The 26719-nt window shown below is 34.0% G+C and overlaps 1 protein-coding gene and 1 pseudogene across 1 annotated transcript in view; both read right to left on the bottom strand.

The window, feature by feature from the left end:
* RANBP17 (RAN binding protein 17) overlaps positions 1–26719 on the bottom strand; it is a 358620-nt gene that overhangs the window by 153477 nt on the left and 178424 nt on the right. The window lies entirely within an intron of this gene.
* The window catches only part of LOC134369486 (high mobility group protein B1-like), a 71703-nt pseudogene continuing 51962 nt past the window's right edge, over positions 6979–26719 (bottom strand).

Raw genomic sequence — 26719 nt, 5'->3', positions numbered from 1 at the left:
TTATCATTAAAAACCAGAAGTAAGCCAATGGCCACATCAGGAAGGAATTTAACACCTCTATTTCTAATATCAGTGTTTAAGAAAAATTCTGAATAATAGGACCTTGAATATTTCAAGCAATTACATCTGTTGGTAGTTCACCAATAAATATGAATTTCTTAGACTTGATTTTACTCTGAAGCAATGTATGTAATATACTTTTACATGATATACTAAATAGGCAGGGAAAAAAAACCCCAAAGAATACCCAAAAATAGAAGTATATAAAACTCATGATGGATATGCCAATTATTCTGTGCTATAGGTATTATTCAGCATTAGGTCATCATTCATAATTCAAAAAATGAGCTCTTGAGTAAATATACAACCATAAAAAAACTAAGTGACTCAGTTCAATGTTAGCAGTAGCAAAAGTTAGAACAGATATTGTGATTTTAGCTTTCTCTAAATTAACTTAACCAAGTCTCCAGTTTAGGCCTTTTGCTATATTCAAGTACATATCTTTGCATTCTTTTGGCATCATCTTTGATAAACCAACTTTAAATACTAATTTACTCAGTTGAACTCCTGTGTCTGAATACATTTTATTTTCACTGGGAAAAAGATCTTACCTTGACCTTCATTTAGGAGACCATGTTACAGTGAAAGGTCCTCTCTGACACATTCATTTTTAATAAGTAGCTATCTTGGTAGGGAAAAGAAGAGAGAAAGAAAAGGAATACTTTTGGGGACTCTGCAAATGTTTCTTAAATGAGTGGTATGGGAAAGAATTTAGGTGGAGATGAGTAAGAACAGCTTATCATGGAGCAGAATGGCCTCAGTGCTGTCCTAATATTATAAAGCAGCCAACAATAGTTTCTATTTTTCATTCATTAATTCAATTTTATAAAACTAGATTGGAATAGAGGGCAAGAGGAAGACATGTGTAGTGTGAAATATTCAGGACATGGAATAGTTATTCAAATCTTCATGACACATAGATCTACCCTCCACAGTCAGATAAGGATAGGATGAAGAGATCCTCGGGTACAGAGCAGATAGCTACACCTCAAAATACTCAGGAATTTTTTTTAAGTTGTATATAATTTACATACAATAAAATTCATCCTTGTCAAAGGTATAAAGTTTCATGAGTTGTAACAAATGAATAGGGATGTGTAACTACCACCATAAAAATTTCGATCACTCTAAAAAGTTCCCTCCTGCCTCATACTTAACCTCTCACCCCACTCCCATCTCTATATTCAAGGATTTTTGAGTCTGGCAGGACCTGTTATCAAACAGGGAAACAGAACACTTACCTTTAGAAGGACTTAGGTTAGGGTTTTAAAACTGGAGTATGATTTAATATCTGTTCTTTATAGCCCAAATTCTGCTCACAGAAGAGATGACTAATATAATGTTGAGCACGTGTACTCAGTTGTAGTTCCAAATCTACCCCTTAGTACAGTATATTCTTCTATTCATTTAATAATTGTTCAACTGAATTTGATAACTATGAGCTTGATAAATATCCCAGCATGTGCCAGACACTGTGTCAGATGCTGGTATGAGCAAAATCAAACATGATCCTCATCATCATGGAGGACAGATACACTTCTAGTGAAAGGGACAGATATTCAAATAATCACATAAATAAACATTACTACAAACTGTGAGAGTTGCCACAATGGAAAAGTGTAATGTGCTCTGACGGTACACAGAAAGGTAACATAGCCTGGTGTGGAAGATCAGGGAGGGCTTCTGTAAGGAAGCGATGTTTAGGCTGAGAACTGAGCTATGAATAGGCAATAATTGGGTAAAAGGGGAAGATTGGGAGAAACAGTAAAGAGTGTTCCAGACTAAAGAAATGACATGTATAAAGGCCTGGAGTTCAGTAAGGGCTATGTACCTATATGAAGTTGGCTTTTATACTAACAACAAAGAGAAGCCACTAAAACTAGCAGAAAGATAGAATCGGGTTTATTTTTTTGAAGATTACACTGGCTATAATGTATAAAATGGCTGAAAGCATAGGATGGGAGGGTGAGAATAGAGTAGGGATTCAAGGGAGAAGAATAATGTAATGCCCAAAGTAAAAGAGAGGGTAACTTGGACAAGAGCCATAGAGGAAGAGAGAGAAACAGATAGATTGGTAAGATATTACAAGGTGTGTGTGTGTGTGTGTGTGTGTGTGTGTGTAGCAGAATTTGGTGAGGGAGAGTAAAGAAGAGACAAAATCAAGATGATTCCTAGGTTTCCAGCTTATGCCAGAATAGTGCCATTCACAAAGAGAAACAACAATGGAAGATGACCAGATTTATTTCAATAAATATTACTGGGTGTCTACCATGGACCAAGCACTGAGGATTCAAAGGAAAGATAAGCATGTAGATGTGCCTCATATAATGGGATAAAAACCATGACAAGAGTAAGCACAGGAAGAAAGGATGCCGAAGCCAACAGTGAGGGAGAATAGGGAAGAGTGGGGGAGAGAAGGGAAGAATCGTGAGTTGGTAACTATACAACATTCTTGGTAAGAATTTAATTTCTTCATGCATTAGAGTCCTAATCTTCAAAATGAAGTTACTATCTCTACTTCAAAGGAATGTTGCTCCAAAAAAGAGGTACAGTTACTGCCTATTTTTAAAATTTTCATGTAGAAATAATTGTAGATATACAGCAAAGTTGCACATACAGTAGAGTTCTTGTATACTCTTCACTTAGTTTCCTCTAATGTTAACATATTACAAAAGCATAGCATATTTATCAAAAATAAAAACATTGGTATAATATGATTAACTAAACTACAGATTTTCTAATTTCATCTATGTTTCCACTAATGTCCTGTTTATGTTTTATGATCCAGTCCTGGATTCCACATTGCATTTAGCTGTCATATCTCCTCAGTCTCTTCCAATCATGAGGACGCATCAGTCAAGCCCAAACTGAGAGATTCTATAAAATAATTGCCCACTATTTTTCAAAATTACTTCAAAGTACTGAAATTTGTATTTCCCTAATGATAATGATGTTGAGCTTTTCATATGCTTATTTTCTACCTGTATACCTTCTCCATTACAGTGCCTGTTTAGATCTTCTGTCCATATAACATGGCATTTTCTTAGTTGAATTTCAAGACTTCTTTATATATTTTAGATATAAACCACTTGTCAGAAATGATATTTGCAAATATTTTCTCCAAAACTGTGACTTACCTTTTAATGTTTTAACTTAATTTGTATAAGATGTGAAATATAGGGAGAAATTCCTATTTTTGCATATGTACATCCACATGACCTAGAGCCATATATTGAAAAAGACTATACTTTCTCCATTAAACTTCCCTTGCACCTTTGTAAAGAATCAGCAAATTATATTCATTAGTTGCCCTTCATACTATGCAAATTAATCTTTTTTTTTTCCCCAGTAAGGGAAAAAGGGGAGAAGGGTTCAGGTGGGGTTTTGTGCCCCTCCCACTGTTGTTCTACCCCCCCCCCACCAAAACCCCACCCTGGCCTGCGCCATGAAGAACACTTTCTCAGAACTGCCAATTTTTTTCTTTTCTTTTTTCTTTTTGGTGGAGGGATTGCCTGGTGGGGGTTGTGAAGAAAGAGACTGCAAGAGAGTATAAAATCCCCATATATCTAAGGCCACCTGGAGCTACAGTCTTGCCAACCCAAACTCAGCCTCTACCAATTCATTAATTATTCTAGCCCAGTTATTCTTACTGGTGTTCACTGAGTCTGCCTCAGGTAAGAAAGTGCTCATGTTCCTTTTTTTCTAGCATACACCTATCTCTTAGATTTCTGGCTATTTGGTTGCCCTGCAGTTACAGCTCTCTGATGGGTTCAAAAAAAGTCGTAAACTTGCAGTTTGTCTAGCTTTTTTTTTTTTTTGTCGTAAAGGTGGGAGTGATGTTCTTCCAGCTTTCTACAGCCTCAAACAGAAACCAGAAGTCCTCTCTATTCTAAATCCTAGAATTTGACTCAAAAAGGTCTCAGAAGCAATATAGTTCACTCTCTATTTCACAAATGAGAAAACCAAAGCTCTAAAAGAAAGGACCTGACTGAATATTTAGTGATAGAGTCAGGGCAATTCTACTTATTCACACAGTGACTCATTATATATAGTATTTGGGGTGACATATAGGAAACCCAAACATTAAAAAAGTAAAAGATGAATTAAAATAAAACATGAGAATCAGGTATAATATGAAGCTGAATAAGAGGGGGAGGAAGAGAATGATTAAAATTCATGGGAGTAGCTTATAAAGGTTACACACAATTGTATAATTGAGTCATAAGTTGGTACCAAATTTCCAAATTAAATTTTTTTAGATGCCAAAGTGGAAAGATTATTTTATAGTTTATCTATTAGGAGAATACAGTATACATAACTGTATTATATATACATAGGCTTTTCCTAAGCAAATAGAAGCTTATCGTAGTACTAAATTAAGAAATTTCTCTTATGTGGCTTCATACAGGTACCACTAAGAAATAAAATGGGACGATACTTTCAACAGCACCCATGAAGCATAGTTATCAAGTTTTATACAAATGTTGGAGTTAGGCTTAGATGGAAGTGTTCAGTCTTCAAATCTAAAGCTATTTTTACTCAACTATACAGTCCATACTACAGCAATTCACTAGGATAAACTGCTATTATTCAAACTATTTATGAGCAATGGTGACTCAGTTACTATCAAAATAGGTACATCTGAGGTTACAAGTCTTTCAAATTGAAAAGAACTTCATCAACTTGTCCCATTGTCTCATTTCAGAAATGAAATAAACCACAATAAATACTTTCATGTGGAAAAAAAAGAAAAAAAAACATGTAAGGAGATAGACAAGTTAAATTCCTATTCATTCAAAAAGAAGTCTCAAAACCCAGCCAATCTGACAAGATATTCTCTTTAAGATGCTACTGATGTCAATAATGTAACTTTATAAATATTTAAAAATAATTCCCAAGAATCAGAAGCAGAGGAAAAGGAAAACAAAAAGCCAGCCACAAGCCCTCCTGTACTACCAGCAATTTACTGGAGTGAAAAAGGGGCAAGAGCTAGATAGAAAGACTGGGAGGAACTATGAAGAAAAAGAAAATGAAGAGTCAGTTTAGGGACAAGATTTCCCGCAACTGTTCAAGCTATATAACTTCACAGCTCCAAGTTTTGAGTCTATGATAAATTTTTATCAAATTCTGTACATCAAATGAAAAATAAGTAATCTCTAAATTTCGAATTAGCCACTGAAGTCAGAGCGAGCTAGAAAACACCTACGCTAGGAAGTAATATATATCTACATATATCAAAAACATTTGAAGAGGGTCTAGTTCACATGACTTTAACTAGAAATTAGAAGCTCCTACAATGATATTCTGAGTCTCACTTTAAAAAGAGTCCTGACAGTATAGTCTCTGAAAACATGTAAGACTGGTTTTGGATACTGTTCAAAATACGTTTTCTGCTGAAAGTGCTGGGAAAACCACCTTTTTTTCTTTTTCTTTTTTTAAAACCTCTGCAATTATTAGTTTATTAGTATCATCCAGGATTCAGATGTTCAGTATTCCTCCTGAAATTACATAAATGCAAATGGAAAGAATCCAAGTCAAAATTATATAACAAAACAGCTCTCTATGACAAAAGCGTGTAAAATTACAAGAACACTATTTTAAAACACTGGTGCTTTAAGAGAATGATAATCTCAAAAACCACAAAATTGCCAAACTGTTCCCTAAACTGCTAAGTAGATAAATATGACTCTAATGAATGAGTTAGAGTTTTACAAAGAAAAATTAGATTCAAATAAGTTGGATAATTTACTGAGATGCAAAGTTTAAGTGTCTTCTTTTCTCATGTCTATTTGATTTATAAAGGGCAAACCACAATGTAGGGAAATATACCCTATTTTAAAAGTTGGCCCCAATAATTAAAAATACATTTAATGGAGGGTCTCAAATTTCCTGAAGAGTCCATATTTAGATAAATGGGAAAAGAGATTTACAGCCAGCACTTTCATAGCCTTTACTGTGACTAACAGCAACAAAAAATTTAATATGGCAGTCTTTATTTTAAGCTCATGCTTTTGGGGATACTTTCTAAGCTCTTCTTTAATGTGGGAACTGCAAAATATAACTGCCATTACATGGTAATGGGAGTTAAAGAATATAGAGTCCTCATGTAAAGATTAGAACATACTTTTCTATTAGTCCTTCAAGGACAGACTTTCAAAATATTTGATTCTAATAATTCCATATTGTGAATACACTGGTTACTATTCACTTCGTAAATGTAAGTAGGCTATATGAAATTTGTTATCAACTGATCAAGATTTTAGAGTTTCAGTTATGAATGAACATGGCCTCAATTTAACTTTTATTACCCCCGTCATGATACGCTGGGTGTGTAAACAAAAGCTTTTTGTCAGCTAACTATATGAAAAGATAAACACTGTAATAATTCATGTAACCCAAATGGGCAAAAGCAAAAGACTAGCTTCCCCTCAAGAAAAATGTCAGACCTATGAAAAGGACAACAATACTAATATAAAAAATTGTATTTACTTAGAAGCATTCAGAATGTCAACAAAACAGCTGCAACTTTTTTTTTTTTTGCAATTACAGAGTGGTATTCAGTTAACAGAACAACCATTTCGTATAAGCTGCATCACAGACAAATGAAGATGAAAAAACTACCATCCCCATATGTAACTAATTTGTGCTGTGCGCCAACCAGAATCTGCTTTAAATTTCCATGCCACTTTACAATCCCCATACTATACCAGGCAAGGTTAGTGGCTATTAAAAATACCACCAGGACAGGGCTATCTAAAGACATACCCAGTAGTGTGTTAACTATCCAAAAAAAGACACTGTACAGTTTAAAAACAAATATTACATAGCCTTACATTTCAATTATTTTCTTTAAAAGGAGTTGTGTACAGGGGGGTTAAAAGCTTTATAGACAAGAAAAAAACCTGCGCTGGAACCAACTTATTCATCATCATCATCTCTCTTCCTCTTCATCTTCTTCGTCTTCCTCCTCATCCTCTTCATCCTCCTCTTTCTTCTTTTTCTTGCTTTTTCAGCCTTGACAGCTCCCTTTTTTGCTGCATCAGGCTTTCCTTTAGCTCAGTATGCAGCAGTATCCTTTTCATATTTTTCCTTCAGCTTAGCAGCCTTCTTTCCATAAGATTGCTTATCATCTGCAGCAGTGCAGTTCCACATCTCTTCCTGTTTCTTTGCAACATCGCCAATGGATAGGCTGGAATGTTCTCCTTTGATATTTGGGCGATACTCAAAACAGAACAAGAAAAACACTGAAGGAGGCCTCTTGGGTTCATTGGGATCCTTGAACTTTTTTGTTTCCCCTTTAGGAGGGATATAGGTTTTCATTTCTCTTTCATAATGGGCTTGTTCACCTTTGTCATGTCTTCAAGTTTTCCTTTCTCTTTAGCAGACATGGTCTTCCACCTCTCTGAGCACTTCTTAGAAAACTCTGGGGAGTTGACTGAAGTATGTGGGTGCTTCTTCTTGTGCTCCTCCAGACAAGTTTGTGCAAAGAATACATATGATGACATTTTGCCTCTCAGCTTCTTAGGATCTCCTTTGTCCGTGTTTAGTTATTTTTCCTCAGTGAGGCACAGAGTTGCCCAGTGCCCATCTAGCTCTCATTTGCCCCAGTGCCGTCTCTTTGGAGCTTAATGCACTACTACCGAAAACCACCTTTTTATAATACAATCTTACCTAAGATGAACCTTGCATTATTAACCCAGAAGATAGAATTAGAGACTCCAGCTCTCTCTCTCTTTAAAAAAAGAAAAAAAAAAAAAAAAGTAGGAAGATTTGAATAAAATGAAGACTTTATAGAAATATGCAGATATGTTACACACAGACATCTATTACACATGCAAACATCCAGTTAATATTCTTGGACATGTAGACATAGACATGGAGAAAATAATTTCACTTACCATTTGGCATTACCTAACTCTTGTTTGAAAAAAATAAACATTTGTTAATAATATTCATGTAAGAATACATTTATGTGGGGTACTTCAAAAAGTCTGTGGAAGGGCCAGCTCTGTGGCTCACTCAGGAGAGTGCAGTGCTGATAGCGCCGAGGCCACAGGTTTGGATCCAATACAGGGATGGCCAGTACGCTCACTGGCTGAGCGTGGTACAGACAACACCAAGCCAAGGGTTGCGATCCCGTTACCGGTCAAAAAAGAAAAAAAAAAAGTTTGTGGAAAAGTGGAATTGAAAGATAATATGAACCTTTCCATTAACTTTTGGAAGACCCCTTGTACAAATTATAGGGGAAAAAATGTTACTTTGGATCTACAATATTGCAGCCTTTCAGTTGGGTTGCTAGTTGACTGAAATGACAGAAATTATTCGATTCAAAAATCAACTAAATAGAAATTAAGATGAACATAACTGCATAAAAACAAAATTAACTGTATATGGCAAGTGCATGCCTCATAGCACCTGTCCTCACATGTAGAAAAGAATATCAGCTTTTGACTGATTATTTCCTTTTGACATGATTTATCACCCAGTATTCTTTAAACTTGATAAAGCAAATTAATCTTTGATTGCAGGCGGCACTGGAGGTTGCCATTAGTCATGTAGTTTGGTGAGGTTTCTTGTGTTTCATTTACCAGGCACACAGAAAGAGAGCCCAGAAGCAATTGCCTCAGCTTTGACTTCTTTCCCAATCCACCCAGGAGAAATGATCAAAGAATTCAATATACGGTATTTTAAATTACTTCTATAGAACTGACCAACAAGAAGAAAAAAAGATTTTTCTCTTTACCCCATTTTTATAATTATTTTTTGGCCAAAGACAAAGGAATACTTGTGATTTCAATGCTAACAACTCAAATAGTGGTACATGTAGGGGTAATTAAGAATTATAATTTTGGGGCCGAGCCCGTGGCGCACTCAGGAGAGTGCGGCGCTGGGGGCACAGCGACGCTCCCGCTGCGGGTTCGGATCCTATGTGGGAATGGCCGGTGCGCTCACTGGCTGAGTGCCGGTCACGAAAAAGACAAAAAAAAAAAAAAAAAAAAAAGAATTATAATTTTTAAAATCACTACCTTAAGAAAAGGCATTTATGAACTGACTATGCAGGAATACAGAAACAGCAAATAGATATTCAATACTGAAAATATACTAATAGGCTTGGTACCAAAATGCTCCAGTTTATCAAAACCATCTTTCAAAATACTGAAAAAGAAATATCTTCCAGATTAGTAAACATTCCATCCTAAAGTATCATCTAATTTTGGCTTTTTAAAAAAAATCAGTACACAATGATAGGAAATCTATCATGACTTTTTAAACTTACTCTTTTTGGGGCTTCTTATCTTGTAACTTAATATTCAAAGAGCATTACATTGGTCTAACACTCAACATTACTCATCCTAATATCTCAGTGTGCAAAAGAAAGAGAAAGATTTATCTGATAAAATAACTACTAGGGAACGATGTGTGAGTTAGAATTTGGAGCTTTCTGCTTTTGGTCCTTTAAATTGACAATGCCTATCAGAGACATTTCTCAGAATTTCAAAAACAAAGGTTCTTCTGTTCTGCGACCATTTATAAATCATCGCTTCATATGTATTCTGATTATTTCAACCAAAAATTTCTTCAAATCTATCCTTAAGTATAGGATTGAAAATCTGATCCCTAAGAAAGTTGACAATCTTTATTAGGCTAAATATTACATCTTCTAAAATTGCAGGAAAAACAATTTGAACAGACTGCTAGAGAACTTAACAACCCCACAATATTTATGATAGTCTCAATTTCCAGTTAGTGTATAAATGAAAGACATTAACACATCTAAAAGGGGAAGAACAATTTACAGTTTAGTCTAAATCTGCCTTTTAAAAATAATCTATTTTTTTAGAAAAAAATCCAAGGAATACATGAATAACCATTAAAAATAAATTCCATTTTAGAATTTATGCAATATGTCTTCATTTCCAGAAACTAATATTTCATTAAAATTAACTGAGGTAGACTTAACAACAATGTTTCAAACATTTAATTTTAGGTGATACTGTCTGTTCACAGAACAGAATCTGCAAATGACCCACATGTGCAAATAAAGGCATTACATGTGCAGATGCTGCAAAGCCCTTTTTAAAAATTAAATATCAAAGCAGTTCCCACTGCACTACTATGCACAGACACAAGCTAAAAGCTCAAGTACATAACACTCTTTTTCAAAATAAGAACTGTTAATGTTCTCACTCCAACGTTTGATGCATCATACTCATCAGACTCCTGGTCATAGACTGAAACAATTAGATTCAAAAACTAGGTGTCCATCAATTTCCCTACTACCTGTATATGAACTGAAAATTCCAAATAGCCTACGCACACAGATACTCACAGACTGGACAATTCTATAATCTTTTTAAGACTTCATAAAAAAATAGTGTCACAAAAATATAATTTCCTAAAAACAATCCTCTATTTTCTCTTAGTACATTTGAAAGTTTGTTGTATCTATAATTCTGTTAATATTGTAGTTAGGAATAAATCTTTACATAATGATTAGTTAAAATGCATGAACTTAGCATATACTGCCTCTAATTGCAAATAAAATGTATCAATTGGCTTGGCTTATATATAGAAACTTTAAAAAACTAGTTACCTATTAATTAACTATAATATTCACATCAGAGTTCTGAAAACTATATATTTACTTACAGTAAATAATGTCAGACATAAGGAAACAAAAATATGTGTAACTATTATTTTTCAAAAAATAAATATGTAACATTATTTATACATTATTTCTACATTTTATCTTAACTTACTAAAAGAAAAAACCTGATTTATCCCATCAGTTATTTAATAAACAATTTAGTTGGAACATATTTTCTCCTAGAATCATTATAAATTATTACAATTTAGAAAATCAGAGCACATGAGAAGAGTTGAAAAACTGCCAGAATCGGATGATTGAAAGAACTTCAAATATACTATATTAAAACAAACTTCAGTCTTGCCCCTGAAGATGATTCAAAGATAAAAAAGTCAGAGAAACTACTTGCTCCATAACAAGGATTTAAACCAACCTACCTACCTTCCTTCCTTCCTTCCTTTCTTCCTTCCTTCCCTACTTCTCTCCCTTTCTTCCCTCCCCTCCCTCCCCCCTTCCTTCGTTTCTTTGGGAGCAGAAGGTTGGGAGGGGTGTGTAAAGAAGGAAATTTCAGGAAAGAGGAAATTCAGTATGACAACTAAAAGTATCTTTCCCTTTTAACTAATAGTAGTTGTAACTTGCATGTTTATTTAAAGCAGGTTCACATGTAACAACTTACTACTTATATGCCTACACACCTATTGCTTGTCTCTATTGAGAAACTATAAATTTCATCTATTAAACATTAGCAAAAAATCACATGTGTTTATCATCTGGATTATTCTCAGATTAATAGAGATAAATGACAAAACACAATCAGTAGCAGCTCTGCAACTTAATCATTGCATCTGAGCTATAGGAAGCACTTAATTACTCTCATTTACTAGGTTCAATCTAATGAGAAAGCATTAGCTAAATGAAAAGAATGCAGTACAAACAAACAAAATAGTTATACCATCATTAAAAAGAAACTCTGACAGTGCAGGTGACAGCATAGGCAGGATAAATTACCATAATGTTCTAAATGCTGAGCTGTCAGCATGCTAATGCCGTGATCAGATACCCTGGGAATCTCTGCACTATAGCTGTCAGAAACAGGTATCATAAATCACCTCTCTCTACTGTACTGCTCATTATCACAGTTATAGTATACATGTTTTTCAGCATACTTCAGTACAAAATTGAAGGCAACACTTATTCTTATGAGTGGGTCTGTTTACTCTTGCAGGCATTGTAGCCAATCCTTGCCTAATAAATGATTACTTTATTTTGCAATAATGAACTACTGGATCTGAGAACATGATAGGCCTCTGCTTTTAATTCATAAACCATTTAAATGAACAGACTGCAAAAACAGCATATTTTCCCAAGATGCGCAATACAGTAGCAGTAAGCTAGATAAGTTAACATTATTCCATTTAAAGGAATATCATTATTTGGAAGCTATTCCTGGATCTGAAAAACAATAGTAGCAGATACAAGTTAGAACCACTTTCAATGCCTAGGACCCTTTAAGATATAACCTTAATATTTTTGAGGGAAGTTTTATATATTATTGGGAAACAGAGCTAATATTTTTGAGAGCTTATTGTATGTAATCTCCTTTAGTCCTTACAACAGAATTGTGAGTTAAGTATTTTAAGTATTACTCTTCTAACTTTAAGGACAAGAAAGCTGAAGATCTAAGAGTTTGCCCAAAGGCTACTATTAAGTGACAAAAACATGTTTGAACCCAAGTCTGCATAACTGAAAAAGTTCATGCTCTTTCACTGATAGAGTTAGCAAAAGAATTTTAGAGACAAAAGTCTATGAATATACAAAAAAAAAAAAAAAAAACGAATGAAAACATGTATACTATGCTTTCAGTATAAAACCGTATCAAACTGCTAATTTCCATTCACCAAAAGAAACAGGGAGAAGTGAAACTAGCTTTTCATTTTCACAAGGTAACTTGTAATATAATTGTGTAAAAGTAACAGTTGCTGTGATGATGTATCTTTATTCTCAAAGTGGTTTTTACTAAAAGGCACATGATACATGTTTAAGAAATACACAATGGTGTTCCTAAACAAAATAGTATTTTTAAAGTATTATGATTGAGCATATTTTTAAAATTGAAGAAAAAAGAAGAAAATATGATATATTCAGAAGAAAAACACAATTTTCATAGCAAATGAAAATGATGAATGACATTTTCTTATAATCTGTTTGCAGTTTCTCTTGTGCTTATTCCAAGAAGGAAATAGTGTTTCTTACTGGCTTCTTGTGTTTTGGTGGGTGGTTTTAATGCTCTTATGCAAAGTACAATTTAGTTAAGGGTTGAAGCTTGAGAGTTTTACTTTGACAATGACATCGTTCTACCATGTTGTAATGAGAACACTTAATGTGAATTTGTCTTTTCCTGATTTACATATGTATTACAGACCATAATAAAATAATTAGACTTTTATAAAATAAGACTTTTTAAAATAAAAAGGTAAAGCCCTGACACCAAATAGGTTTGCTTAATGCTCATTTTCTTTCCTTATGTTTCACAAATTAGTGTCATTATCTTTGTAGAATTTTGACTTTTTTCTGATTCCATCTAATTCTACCTACATGATTCTGAAACATAATAATACAACTCACTTCTGGGGGCTTACTACGTTCTGAGAAGTTTGCACATCATAATAGAAAAACCTCACAAGCCCAGAAGGTGTACTTGAACCCAAGTAAGTTCAGGACAAAGCCTGTATGGTACTACACATGGCACAGTATAATACCATCTTCTGTCGCTTGCTTTCTTAGACTGCCATGGAGAGAAAATTCTCTATAATTCTCATAGTAATTTGTTTCTATGAAACAATTTTACAGAATTGATCTTACTTGGAATTGGTAGCTCTGGTGGCTAACTCAGTACCATGAGACATGATTTGTAAATGGAGAGAAGAGTTCTGAAAGACCTGAAGCTGCAAACTTCCAGGGAATGCCTAGGCACAGAAATAGTGCCCTCCATCATCTTCCCTGGCCCCTAGATGGCGCTCTGGGCTCAACAGCAGTGCTAGATTGCAGCAAATGATTGAGATGCAAGGATGGGTTAGGACTTGGGATGAGTTAGAAGGAAGACAAACTGTCTTCTAAATTAAAAGTCTACATAGCTTTCCTTAACTATGACCTAGCTATCGGAAATACCATTTGAGTCATGAATGTTGTATATTTTCGTCTCTGCAACAAATACATGGCAATAGATTATGAAGTGATTCCTACTGACCTACACTGTAAACTGAGGTGAGATTGATAAAACTGCTTCCGGTTTTGATTGATTTCAGAAACAAGGACTGCTAGGCTTGCAGCTTTATGTTTCTCTATCCATTCCTCCCTCTTTCCACTTCACCAAGAGGTTAATGATTTAAAAGACCTCTAAGACACAGGGCAGGCTCTGTGCTAGAGAAGGAGAGAGAAGAATAGAGACAGGGTGAGACAGGATACCTGTCCTTAAATTCACCCACTAAAGTAGAAATCTCATCTCTTCAACTAGATTATAAATTCTTGGAGGGCAGGGTCAGGGTTAATTAATTTATTTTGGTATTCTTCATAAATAATAAATACCTGTTGAAAGAATAAATAAGCAAATATAATACTCGCTGTTATGTATGAGTTTAGAGGGCACAGTCTTTATCACTGCAATTCACTTTCAAACTTTTTCTTGAAATTCATGAGCTACTTACACAGTGTTCAGGACTGGAATCCATTCTGGTCATTACACCAATTTATCAACCTTTTAATTCTCATGGTTGCCATACTTTCCTCTCCTCCCACGCTCCATCACTATTTTGATAAACATAAAGTTCTCAAAACACCCCAGAGTGTCTTTAAGTCCCTCCTAGTAGAAAAAGGGGGGAGGGAAACTTGCCCTTTTTCCAGAGAAAAATTATATTATCTTCACCAGTCAAGATTTTATTCCGTTCTTTCGGTAATAGCTAGTGTTATAGAAAAAAAACTTTCTATTTTCTACAAATTAGCAATATGATATTGAATACTTTCCTAACTATATCTCCCTCCTCCTGTAACAAATGGTAACAAGCCAAGAAATATTAAGTTTACTCATCTTTAATTCTCTCTGTAAGAAGTTAGTAAAACTATTAGTCCACATTACATTTAAAAATTCATATCAAGGCCACATTTTCATTAAAATGTACCTCTTCATTTGTGTCCATTTTTACTGGGCCCTATAATTATAACCTGAACAGTTAGGCTAGCTGAAATTCAGATATTATTCTAGATTAGCTTTACATATGTATCTCAAAAGATGTTAGCAAGTCTTAGGTCCTACTAGCTCATACTTCATTAGAATAAATTTTTTTGTAGTATAGTAAAACTTTTACTAGCAGGTTTTAAGAGATTTTTAAACTTTGTTCCTGGTCAAACTGTCATCTGTGAATTCCAGGCTAATGTTGTTCACCATACAAGAGTCCCAAGTCCCTTTGCCCATGAATATTAGTAATGCTTGCTGGAATACTGTAAGATTGAGCACTAAATATGTAAGGCAGGCCTATAAAGAACTTCTAGCTGCAAAAATTAAAACTGAGACCACTTCTTCCAGCTTAAATAGGGCATATATTCATTGTAATATGTGGATAAGAAGTCTGGATATTTAAAATCTACCCCTACATATTCCCCAACCTTCTTGGGGAATTTAGGATATAATTCCCTTTTGAGGATCACATGTACAAATTCAATTGGGTAGTCAACTTTGGCTTAGAGAGAACATACACCTGGGTCCACTATATAAATAAGGTAGACAATAATAATCTCATTTTATCCTGAGGGAAATTAGATAAAGAACATGTAGTCATTGTTTTAAAAAATACTTTAGCATTTTATTAAATCTCAATAATTTCCATTTCATAGTTGGAGTAAGATTTAATAACTAATTAAATTACACTCATAAAATAGGCTATACCTCATATTCACATAAATGATAATCATTCATCAAGAATAAAAAGATGCTATTTTTGAAAAGTTTTACATTGGTTTGCCAAAAATATTTTTCTTTCTATCTCACCCTATCTAAAATAAGATTCTCAAGAACCAAGATGACATCTGGTCTATCTACCTACTACTTAAACACAAGGTCTGGCATATACTTAAATAAATGTTTGTTAAATGAAAGAAATAAACAGTTCTTTTAGAAACCATCTAGTGTATCTATACTGTACTATGCTTCTAAAATGCTGGAAAATACACAGTAGATAAAATCCTATTAAAAAAATTCAGCTGTTCCATTATATAAGAAAGAAAACAATATTTATTTTTTGTGGGTGGATGAACTTCTTGAGGTGGTGATATACTAGTTGCCATATCAATCTTACACTAAAACACAAACATTCTTTCACAACCCACTTTAATTATAATATATCATTCTATGTATTTCATAAAGAAAAACTTCAGAAATCTTACTCAAGTACACCAGAATCATGGTATCTGGTATTTTGTACTATAAGCTCTTGGATCAGGCAAACAGTGTCAAAGAATATACAAATGTCTGAAGTATTACTGCTGACAATTTTGATAACTTGGCCAGATTCTCTGAAATTGAGAGGTCAACTTAAAAGACCCAAAATGTATACCAAAAGAAAGGTTCTAAAATATGAGGTTAACAGTGTAGAGTAGCAGTTTTCAAACTTTTCGGTCCAGGGACCCTTTAACACTTTACAAAATTACTGAGGAACCCAAGAGGCTTTTGTTTATGTAGGATATATCTATCGATATTTACCATATTAGAATCAAAACTGAGAAATTAAGAACATTAATTTATTTAAAGATAATGTATTATTTCATGTCCATATAAATAACTTATTTTTATTAAAAAGCTATATTTTCTAAAACAAAAAATTTATTAAGAGTGGTGCTGCTTTACAATTTTATAAATCTCATATCTGGCATAATAAAAGCAGAAGCAGCTGGATTTTTATAACTGTTTCTGCATTCAATCTGTTGTGATATCACATGGCATACAGCCTGTAAAAAATTCCATTGTACATGCATGAAAATATGAGAGTGAAAAGAGTAAATATTATCCTAGCATTATTTTGACAATAGTTTTGACCTCACTGGCGCCCTGAAAGTGTCTTGTGAATGAATCTCCAAGAAGTCCCTGGAACTCACGTTGAGACCTGTTAGCACAGAGGTTAAAACCACAGGTTCTAGATTCAGAGTGCCTGGGTCTGAACCCTGGCTCCTTCTTTGATTAGTTATATGAATTTGGGCATATCACTTAAGTTCTCTAGGACTAAATATCCTCATCTGTAAAATGAGGGTTAAGCATAGCACCTACCTTGGAAGAACTGCTATATAAATTAAATGAGATAATCTATTTTAAGAGCTTAGCCTAGTATATTGATGATTTTTGAATAATAATTATATTAATAGCTAAGATTAAAACATCTATTACTTTAAAAGAGTTACGGGCATCTCTCCATTTTAAAATTTTCTGGGTTCAGCCATTTTACCCAATGTGCTGCTAATGTCTAGTAAAATCTGGAACATGTCTGAAACATAGGAGGTGCTCAAATTTTTGTGAATGAGTGAATGGATAAATGGCTGCATACATACAATGACTGCATTCATACCCCAACAGTAACATAATTTCTATTTCCAAATAGCATTAGCATGGGCACTGACCACCAAGAATGCTCAAATCTAAACAAATTAACCATTGGTAGTTCAGTAGCCAAGGAAAAGATATGCAATCCACATATAGGGCAGAGATGTGGTAAGTGACTATTTAAGTGAGGAGAATGATTGTTTAGTGATACATCTTCAGATCTATTTAAAACCTGCAGTGGGGTTGGGCTCCTTTATTAGAATTATGCTGTACATATGCCATATAAGGAAGCAGGAAGTAAGAACGGAAACCAGCTTTTATTAAATATCTACTCTATGCCAGGCACAAGTTTGAGAAGTAGGGATTTTTATCCCCAACTTACAAGGGGGAAACTAAGGCTCAAGCAAGTTATATACCTTTGCTGTGGGCATAGAGCTAACTCTTGTCAAAGCCACGAAGTGCCTGAATTTTTCCTACTTTACATTGTTTCTTGCAATGTCTATAGAATTTTTTCCAGAGTTTTGTCTAATTCCTTGCAAATTATATATCTTCAATAAACATCTACAGGATGAAGACAGCATATTGTATCTAATCCAAAAAAGGTAGATACTTAAAAGAAAGTGAAATTGCATCACGGAGACAAAGAATGTTAAGTAGCAAAGATGTTGCCATCACCAAGGAGAGCTAACTATTCTGGTTACACCAACACTTTAGAAGGAGGTTTATATACTGTCACCAGATTCATGAAAAAGAAAACAAAGAATGACAGATCTGGTAAATGAGCAGCAATATGAGACATGTTTTTGACTTAATTTTAATAGAGAAGAGTGATCATTTGAGGACTACCATAATCCCTGCTTGACAAGTATTACATTACTAACTTTTCTTACTCAGTGTATCTACTATGGCTCACAATTATGAACAAAGAGGTGAGAAGGAGTTATTAGGAGAATAACAATAGTTATGACCGTACGGACAAGGTGACTCTGCTATGTATAATAAAAACAGAAGAATAGCCAGTAATAGATATTATTTTATAAAAACACATTATCTATCACCAGTAACCTGCTATTTTTCCATCAAGTTTACTCTTTCATTATTTACTGGGTATCCCATTTTTCTAGGCACTAGATGCACAGAGAAGAATAAGACATAGTCCCTAAGTACAAGGGGCTCATAACCTAAAGGAGACCAGAAACAAGGAAACAATTAACCACAGAGTATGATAAATTCTTTGATTGCTTTGTATCACATGCTAAGCCAATTTGGAGGAATACCTAATGCAGAGAGGAATCACAGAAAGTTGGACAGCATTCCAGAGAGAAGAAAGAGCACGTTTGAGGGCCCAGAAGTAGTAAAGGATAACAGCATGTTCGAAAATTTGCAAATAATTGAGAAGCCAGTATGAGGTAGAATGAACATAGCCCAGGGACTTTGCTCTCAGGTAAGGTCTTAGAGGTCTGAATTTCACCTTGAAGGCTTGGGGGAGTGACTGACACTTCAGAAACACTGCCCTAGCAGCTCCATCTAGGATATTTGGGGAGGGAGAAGCCAAGACTAAGATTAAGGGGACCCATTAAGAGGTAGATGAGAAATAAAGATGGTCTGAATTGTGGCAGAAGGGAAAGAAAAAAGCAGTTTTAGAGAACTTAGGAAGATAGAAGAAGAGTCCAGATGATTTCCACATCTTCCATCCTGTGACTGAGGTAAGAATGACATTCACTTAGCAGGAGGAGGAGAAGGTGAATGGTTAATCCTAGAAATGACTGAGTTTGAAAGAGCTGTTGGGTACCAGAATATGCTACCCCAAAATATGCTACTTTGGCATAAGGATTATTTTGAATTAAAGGCACTTAAAAAACAGCAGATGCAAGAGGAGCATTCTGATCTTCCTTTTTCTTCCTGAAAGCAGGAGAGCAAACTCCCATGTGAAAGGTACCCTCCCTGTAACAGTAACAAAGAAGACATTCTTAACACCAGAGAGAGGGGAGTCTAGACAGAGAGAAATCTACAAACAAAACTTTTAAAACTAACCCTTACCTTCCTATTCACTCTTCCATAATTAACTGCCCTTAGTCCAAACATGTTTGTCTTATCATGTTTTTGCAATTTACTGTTCTATGTCCAACCTATTATATAATCTTTTGGCCTTAACTGCTTCTTTGGGCCTTCATTTTTCTTGTCAAGACTCCAATGTACACATAAAAATTATAAGTAAAATTTGTATGCTTTTCTCCTGTTTAATCTGTCTTTTGGTAGTCCAATTTATATGGCAGCAGCCCTAAGAGGGGTAGAGGAAAAAGTTTTTTGCCTTTTTACAGAGCCCATGATGGATATATAGAAAAAGAAGAGAGATATGAAAGCTACAGGTCTAGTGCACAGCAAGGAATAAAGCAATAGGCTATGTGCTGTGCTACAGCACTAGAAGAGCTATACCCAGAAGAGAGGGCAAGATTACAGCATTCATGGCATTCCGTGATTATGTGTTTACTTATTTTAACACCACATATATTAACTAATTTAATCTTTATATCAACCCTACAAGATAGGACCTTTATTACCTCCATTTTACAGATGAGGCAACTGAAGCATAAAGAGATATAAACATTTGTCCAAAGTCACACAGCTAGGAATAACACAATTGGAATCTGAACCAGGCAGTCAGCCCTTACACACACTGTTAGGCTAATAATAAACAGATTAGAAAAACATTATTTCTAGAGACCTGTAATTAATTTTTAACATTTTTTTCTAAATAATAATACTTGGGAAATTTTTCATTATAATAAAAATAATTTTTAAATATAACTTATATAAATACTATAATAAATATTTTATATAATAGAATTTATATATTTATATAAATAAGAAAAAAGAGCATATAACACTACCACCTCAAGGCAACCACTTTTTACATTTTATTATATTTCCTTCCAGCCTTTCAATAACTCTCCTCTCACCCCTGAATATGCAATTTGACTTCATTGTTTTAATGGCCATATTTCTTCAAACTGATGTACACAATGTACTCAACCAATGCCTCAGTGTTAGACACTTATGTTCTCAATGTTTCATTATGAAAATATTGCAATAAACAATGTTCCTTCTGCCCATAATAAGTTTAAAAATAAATTATCTGAAAACGGATTCATAGATAATAATTTCAAAACAACATGCATAGTCAGACTATAATGAGTAAAAATTATAAATAAAACCTAAGTGCAACTTTTTTCTAGAAATAACTCCTAAGACACATCAACATTATTTAATTTTAATTAAAAATTTCCAAAACTAATAAAGTTAACAGAATAATTAGAAATATAGCTAATAAACAACTAGCTTCTTAATTTGAGCAGTTACCTTTAAACTCTAACAGATAACCTGAAATGCATTAAAATAGCAATATTCTCTTCATCTGGACTGGCAATTAATACTTTCAGTTCTATTGGATTAACATGTTCTATTAAATTTCTCCTATATAAGTGAAATTCTGTCAGCCATTCTTCTGATAGCATTGTTTGATGCGAGTGAACTACTGGATAGAACAAGAAGTACATAACAAGAGATATAAGACACACAAAAAATTTAACTACACGATTTCATCTTGAAATTTTTAATCTTTTAAATTCATGTTTAAAGTATTTGATATGCTATATATGAGTCTTTTCTACTACAATTTGACATATCATGTAATTCTAAAAGTTCCCTTAGTATAGTTTTACTGCTTCATACTTAAGAAATTTAAAACAATACTGAAATTTGAGACCAAAACCAAAAAACAAACAACCCCCCCCCCCCCAGAAAAACAAAATCAATTGCTACTTATATAACTGTTTGGCAAGGCATCTGGCTTACAAATATTTCTCTCTCCAAAAGCAAAAAACGAGATATTTTGCCATGTCACCTTTATTTTTAATCACAACGGAAGGATGATTAAATTATAATAGCCATCACCAATAAGCCTTCTTTGAGTGAGTATCAATTGACTCTGACCATAATTGATAACCTAAGCCAATAGTACATTCTGTTACAATTCCAAGTTCAAAAGGTTAATTATGGCCTTGGCCACAGGCTTGTCCGGAAACCTGAAACTGATTGCTATATGCCTTCCTAATGAAGATGTACTGCATGTATTATAGGAGCACACTGACAAGTCATTTGGACCTTCAACATCAATGTTGCGAGCAAACATTAACCTTCACCATGTCAATTTAACTGTCCTTCTCACAGTTTATATCCCACCAGGTGCTTTTATTCTATGAGAAAGAAGGCATCTGATAACCATATTTCCCTTGCAACAGCAAGATTTCCCTTTTCATTTTAATGAATACAGGAATCAATAATGGTAAGTCAATTCAAACTATGTTATGAATTAACAATACCCAGGAAAGTTAAGAAGAGATTAGAGTGATGATGAGAGTTATCATTTATCACCAAAATCTTTAATTTGCATGTAGATTTACCATCCCAGTACACAAGGTATTAGAAAAATAACAATATCTTTTTCCTTTTGAGAGGCACTTATACTGCTTGCTTTCTTACTTACAAGTCAAGAAAAGAAAATGGCAGGCTGAATTATGAGCATCCACTCACAAATAAAACCAGTTTAGCAAACTTTATGGCTTGCACCCAACACTTACTGACAGTTTGAGGAAAAACAGGAACTAGGGATGCTGTAGAACAAAGTTGTAGGGACTAGGATATCTTCAATATAGCATAGTTGAGAACATATCATGTGACAATAACTAGCAACAAAACCATTCCTTTGAGGTGGACAATAGAGAAGCAGAGTAGTTTAATAAAATGAATAGTAGAATATGAGGCTAACAATGTAATGACTGTATTCTTTATTGTGTGACCTTTTAATAAAACACTTAGCCTTACTGAGTTTCAGTTTCTCTCTACACAATAAGAATAATAACCCCTGTTTTGTCTATCTCATAAAGCAGAGGTTTTCAATCATGGCTACACAGCAGAATAATAGTGAACTTAAAAAAACAAAAGATACCTGGATCCTACTGCAAGAAATTCTGATTTAATTGGTTTCGGATGGGGCCCGGGCGCAGGTTTTTTTGGTAGTGGTTATTCAGAAAAACTTCTTCTAATTTTACTTTTTGTTATGTAAATGCTCAAACATATACAAACATAACGAGAATACATTACCAAGTTTCAATGATTAGCAATATTTTGCTAATTTTTTTTATCATTTATTCCCCATTTCTGTTCTTGTCATAACCTTCTCTTCTCTATGAACCAGTCTAAACATGATTAAAGTCACAAGTACATCAAGGGAATAGAGACTTAAGACAAAAACATGGAGTAAAATAACAAACCTCCATGGAATTATGAACTATTCAATGAGAATGGATGTGGAATTCACACAGCTGACCTTATCAGGGGTTAATAAAGTCTGAAAAATTAAAAAGTAAAAGTAAAATTAAATAAAATTATCACAGGGAAAAGAAAAAAGGTAGGAACAGAATACAGAAAGTTTGCCAATGTGAGTAAATGAGGACTGACAATCAGATAAAGATTGCACAAAATAAATGTATTCCTTTTGGGTAAATTGCAAATACTACCATATACCAAGACCAGCCAGATAGTAAACTCTTCCATAATTCCTCTACATGAAGAAAACATGAAAGATCAAAAGAATCAGGGTTAGAAGATAGGCTTAGGTGAGAAAAGTAAAAAGTTAAGAGCCTATAAAATCTGATGAAGCATTTTTGCTCTCAGATGCATAGAGAGCTTTTATGGTTATTTGAAGAATTTGTTTCAAACAAACAGAAATACTGGGAAGATCCACAAAGGACAAACCCACCTTAAATACATGGATCATTATATTAAGATGATGATGACAGTGATAATGATGGTGATAATAACAGTGAGAGAAATAAAATGTTCAATTTATAGAAGCATATACAAAATGCCAGGCACTGGACATTTTGCAGACATAATCACTAATGCTCATAATAACTTTGCAACACAAGTATTACTGGCTTTATTTCACTGGAAGAAAATGTAACCTTAGAATTGAGTTCAATTGTCTATGATATGTATATCAGACCGTCCACAAAAGACAAAGTCAATTTACATGACCAGAAAACTAGGGAAAGAGTCAGATTAGAACAGAGCGTTCTTAATTTCTACAACACTCTTTTTAGAGGTCCTGGATCAGTATAAATGTAGAGCAAAATGTAGATGAGACCAAAATGAGATATATGCATCTCTTACAACCCTGAGATTACTTGAGGATCATCCTCTCACTACAAGTTCAACTGTTTTGTACAAGCTCAGCAATTAATTACCTATTCAAATTAATCAATTTACTCCTTCATCAAAAGCACAATTAATCACCAAGTACCTGAAAACTTCAGGCTCTCAGAGAACACAAGAAAATGACTGGCTTATCATTCCTTGACTAGCACCTTTAGAGTTCTTGGAGAGTAACAATGTTTTTATATTTTTTTTATATGAGAAACAAAGGTAAAGTCACTCTACTTGAGGTGAACACAAGTCAAATGAGCAATATAGTGTCACCAATTCAAAGGCCACTGGATATTAGAAAAGGACCTGATTTTAGGAATAGAAGAAGAAACATTTAGGAATATTATAACAAAAACTATTTTTAATATTATTTTATTAATTAAAAGTATGTGATAGAAAAAAATGACTTTTAACCACAAGTCTAAATCTAAAGAGTTACAGAACTTTACAGTTAGAAGGATTCTCAGGTCATTTAGTATATTTCAGCTTTAAATAAGGAAATGGAAATGACAAAAGTTAAGTGATTGTTCCATGATTTATAAAAGAGCAGGGAATGCACCTTCATCTGATAGTACAGTAGTCCCCTCTTATCTGCAGGGGATACATTCCAAGACCCCCAGCAGATGCCTGAAACACTATGTATACTATGTTTTTTCCTATCCATATATACCTATGATAAAGTTTAATTAATAAATTAGGCATAGTAAGAGATTAAAAACAATAATAAAATAGAACAATTATAACAAGATACCGTAATAAAAGTTATGTGAATGTGCTCCTTTTCTGTCTCTTGCTCTCAAAATATCTTATTGTACTGTACTGTGGGTAACTGAAACTGTGGAAAATAAAGCCACAAATTAGGGGGAATTACTATATTTGCATTCAATACATCTAACATGTATTACAATAAACTGGTAAGGAGCTATATCATCTTTCCCTTATAAATATTCCAATTAATTAACTAAAGTAATGTGTCTTTAAATCTAAAATCACATCAAATCTGGTTTTATGTGAAAATTTTTACTTAACAGTTTATGTTCCATGATATTTATTATCACAAAACTGAGTTAGTATTTTTTGCTTAAATTATAAGAAACACTTCCATATCACATATCTTATTTTCTCCAAGGATAACAGCTATACGATGATATGAAAGAATTCGCTGAATAGCTGGAAAGTTAATTGTTCTTTAATGGAAAGGCTACCATGCTTTAAGCTAGAAGTACTTTTTACAATGAAATCCATATTTCTATACCTTGACACAAAGGACACTACATGCCATGTTCAGTTAATATTTGAACACTGCATCAGATTGCAGCTGATTGTGAATATACTGCTAAATGCTATATCAATCTAATATCTCATAAATCATTCATAAAAAACAAATCTGCAGAGTATATTGGGAAGCAGTTCTCAACCCATATCCCTTTATTTAATGACCATGGTGTAGCTCTTATCCTCTTATTAAATCATGTGAAGATCTGTCAATTAAGTTAGTTTTACTGACTAGGAGAAAAAGAGGAAAGAAAATAAGAGATAACACTACCGAAGAAATAGAATCAAAGGTGAAAACACCTATTGAGTGCGTGTACTAAGGTATATAGTTGGAAGAGTAGTAAATACACAAGCTTCAAACTCAGGTGAATCAAGGTTTTAAGTAAGAGTTCTATCACTAGTTAGATGAACTTAGAGCCTCTGGGCCTCAATTTCATCATCTATGAAACGGAGTCATATCATTTGTCTTAACATATAACACAGTCAGTGCCCAGTACAATGAAGGCTCTCAATATATAAAAACTATTTGTATTTTGTTGAGGAAAAAGTTTGGCATATAAATTACATTTAAGACAAAAACAAAATTGTGAGATATGGCCCTTTTTTTCATACAAAAATCCCCCAAAAGGCTCTATATTACCATGGCCAGTCATATACAATTTCTTCTTTATAATAATGATGAAGTGTTCTATGCAGAATGTTCTATTTGCAGCAGTGATTTATTGTGTGTATGGAAAAAATTGCTGACACGTTAAGAAGGTATTTTCCCGTAAAAGGTTGAAGTCCTTAAGCAGCAAAAAACACCAACGTCCATCATCTTTAAATCCTATTGATTTCTGGTGAAGATTTAAAAGGCTGTTTACTTATTTCCCATCATCTCTGTCAGAGCTGTAACAGTTCTCTTCCCACTGAATAAACCTCTCATGATCCTCCTGGTGATTAAGGTCAGACAAAATGTCAAACTCCTAATGCTAAGTGCTTTCACATTAAAAATTCATATCAAATCACCAAGTAAAATCCAAACAAGAAGTCAGACATGTAAACAGTTTGCAAAAAAAAGGGTTGCAGTGACCATTACAGTGTACAGGTACATTGCAGACGTGGAAAAAAATGTTTGGCAACAGGTCTGAACACAACCCCCTTCCCCCTAGCATCTTCACTGTCATTTCCTATTTTAAAATTAATATGCCATGCTGGATTCAAGTCTTGTGTGTGTTATGTAAGAGACTGAGAATATTTCACCAGTATCACCCCAAATCATTAGCAGCCATTTGGTTCTACAAGTTCAGCATGGTCTTTTGCTTTAAAGCAGGGAGCATGGGTGGAGGGAGTATTTGCTCAGTATCTGAAATAACCAATGCTAGATCTTCTTATAAGCGTGGATAAAACCAGAGGCTAAGAAACATTATCAGGGTCTGGTCTCTCTCCATCACTCAGTGTTTATTTTTGCTATTTTCATTCACTCTCTGAAAATAGTAGACCCCAGGAGCTCAAAACTTACATTTTCCTAGCTATAATTTCAGTAAAAAGAGAGCTTCTTTTTCTAAATAGTTTCAACAGGTCTCAGAGTTTAAACCTCATCGACCTAGACCAAGCTTGGTTGATATGCTCTATTAAACCAACAACTGTGGCCAGGAGAATAGAATGATCTGATTGGCCAGGATTATACCATGTTTGCATTCCTGAGGCCAGGAAATGGGGTAAGTACAAGAGACAGCATGGCGTTTACTTGATAAAATAAATCAGTACATGATTATAACCAGTTTTATTTTCTGACAGGCCCAACAGAAGATTTTAGCTGTTACTTAGTAGTGACTTTGGGCAAGATATTTTACTCCTTAGAGCCTCAAATTCATCCCCTTATAATATAGTGATGGTAGGATCTACCTTGCAGAGATTAAAATATACAGTTGAAGCACCTAGTTTTGTATTTAACTCATAGTAGG

The sequence above is a fragment of the Cynocephalus volans genome, chromosome 2 (assembly GCF_027409185.1).
Source record: "Cynocephalus volans isolate mCynVol1 chromosome 2, mCynVol1.pri, whole genome shotgun sequence".
NCBI classification, from domain to species: Eukaryota; Metazoa; Chordata; class Mammalia; order Dermoptera; family Cynocephalidae; genus Cynocephalus; species Cynocephalus volans.
The sequence above is the reverse complement of the archived record's forward strand: the minus strand, read 5'-3'. Positions and strand labels throughout refer to the sequence as shown.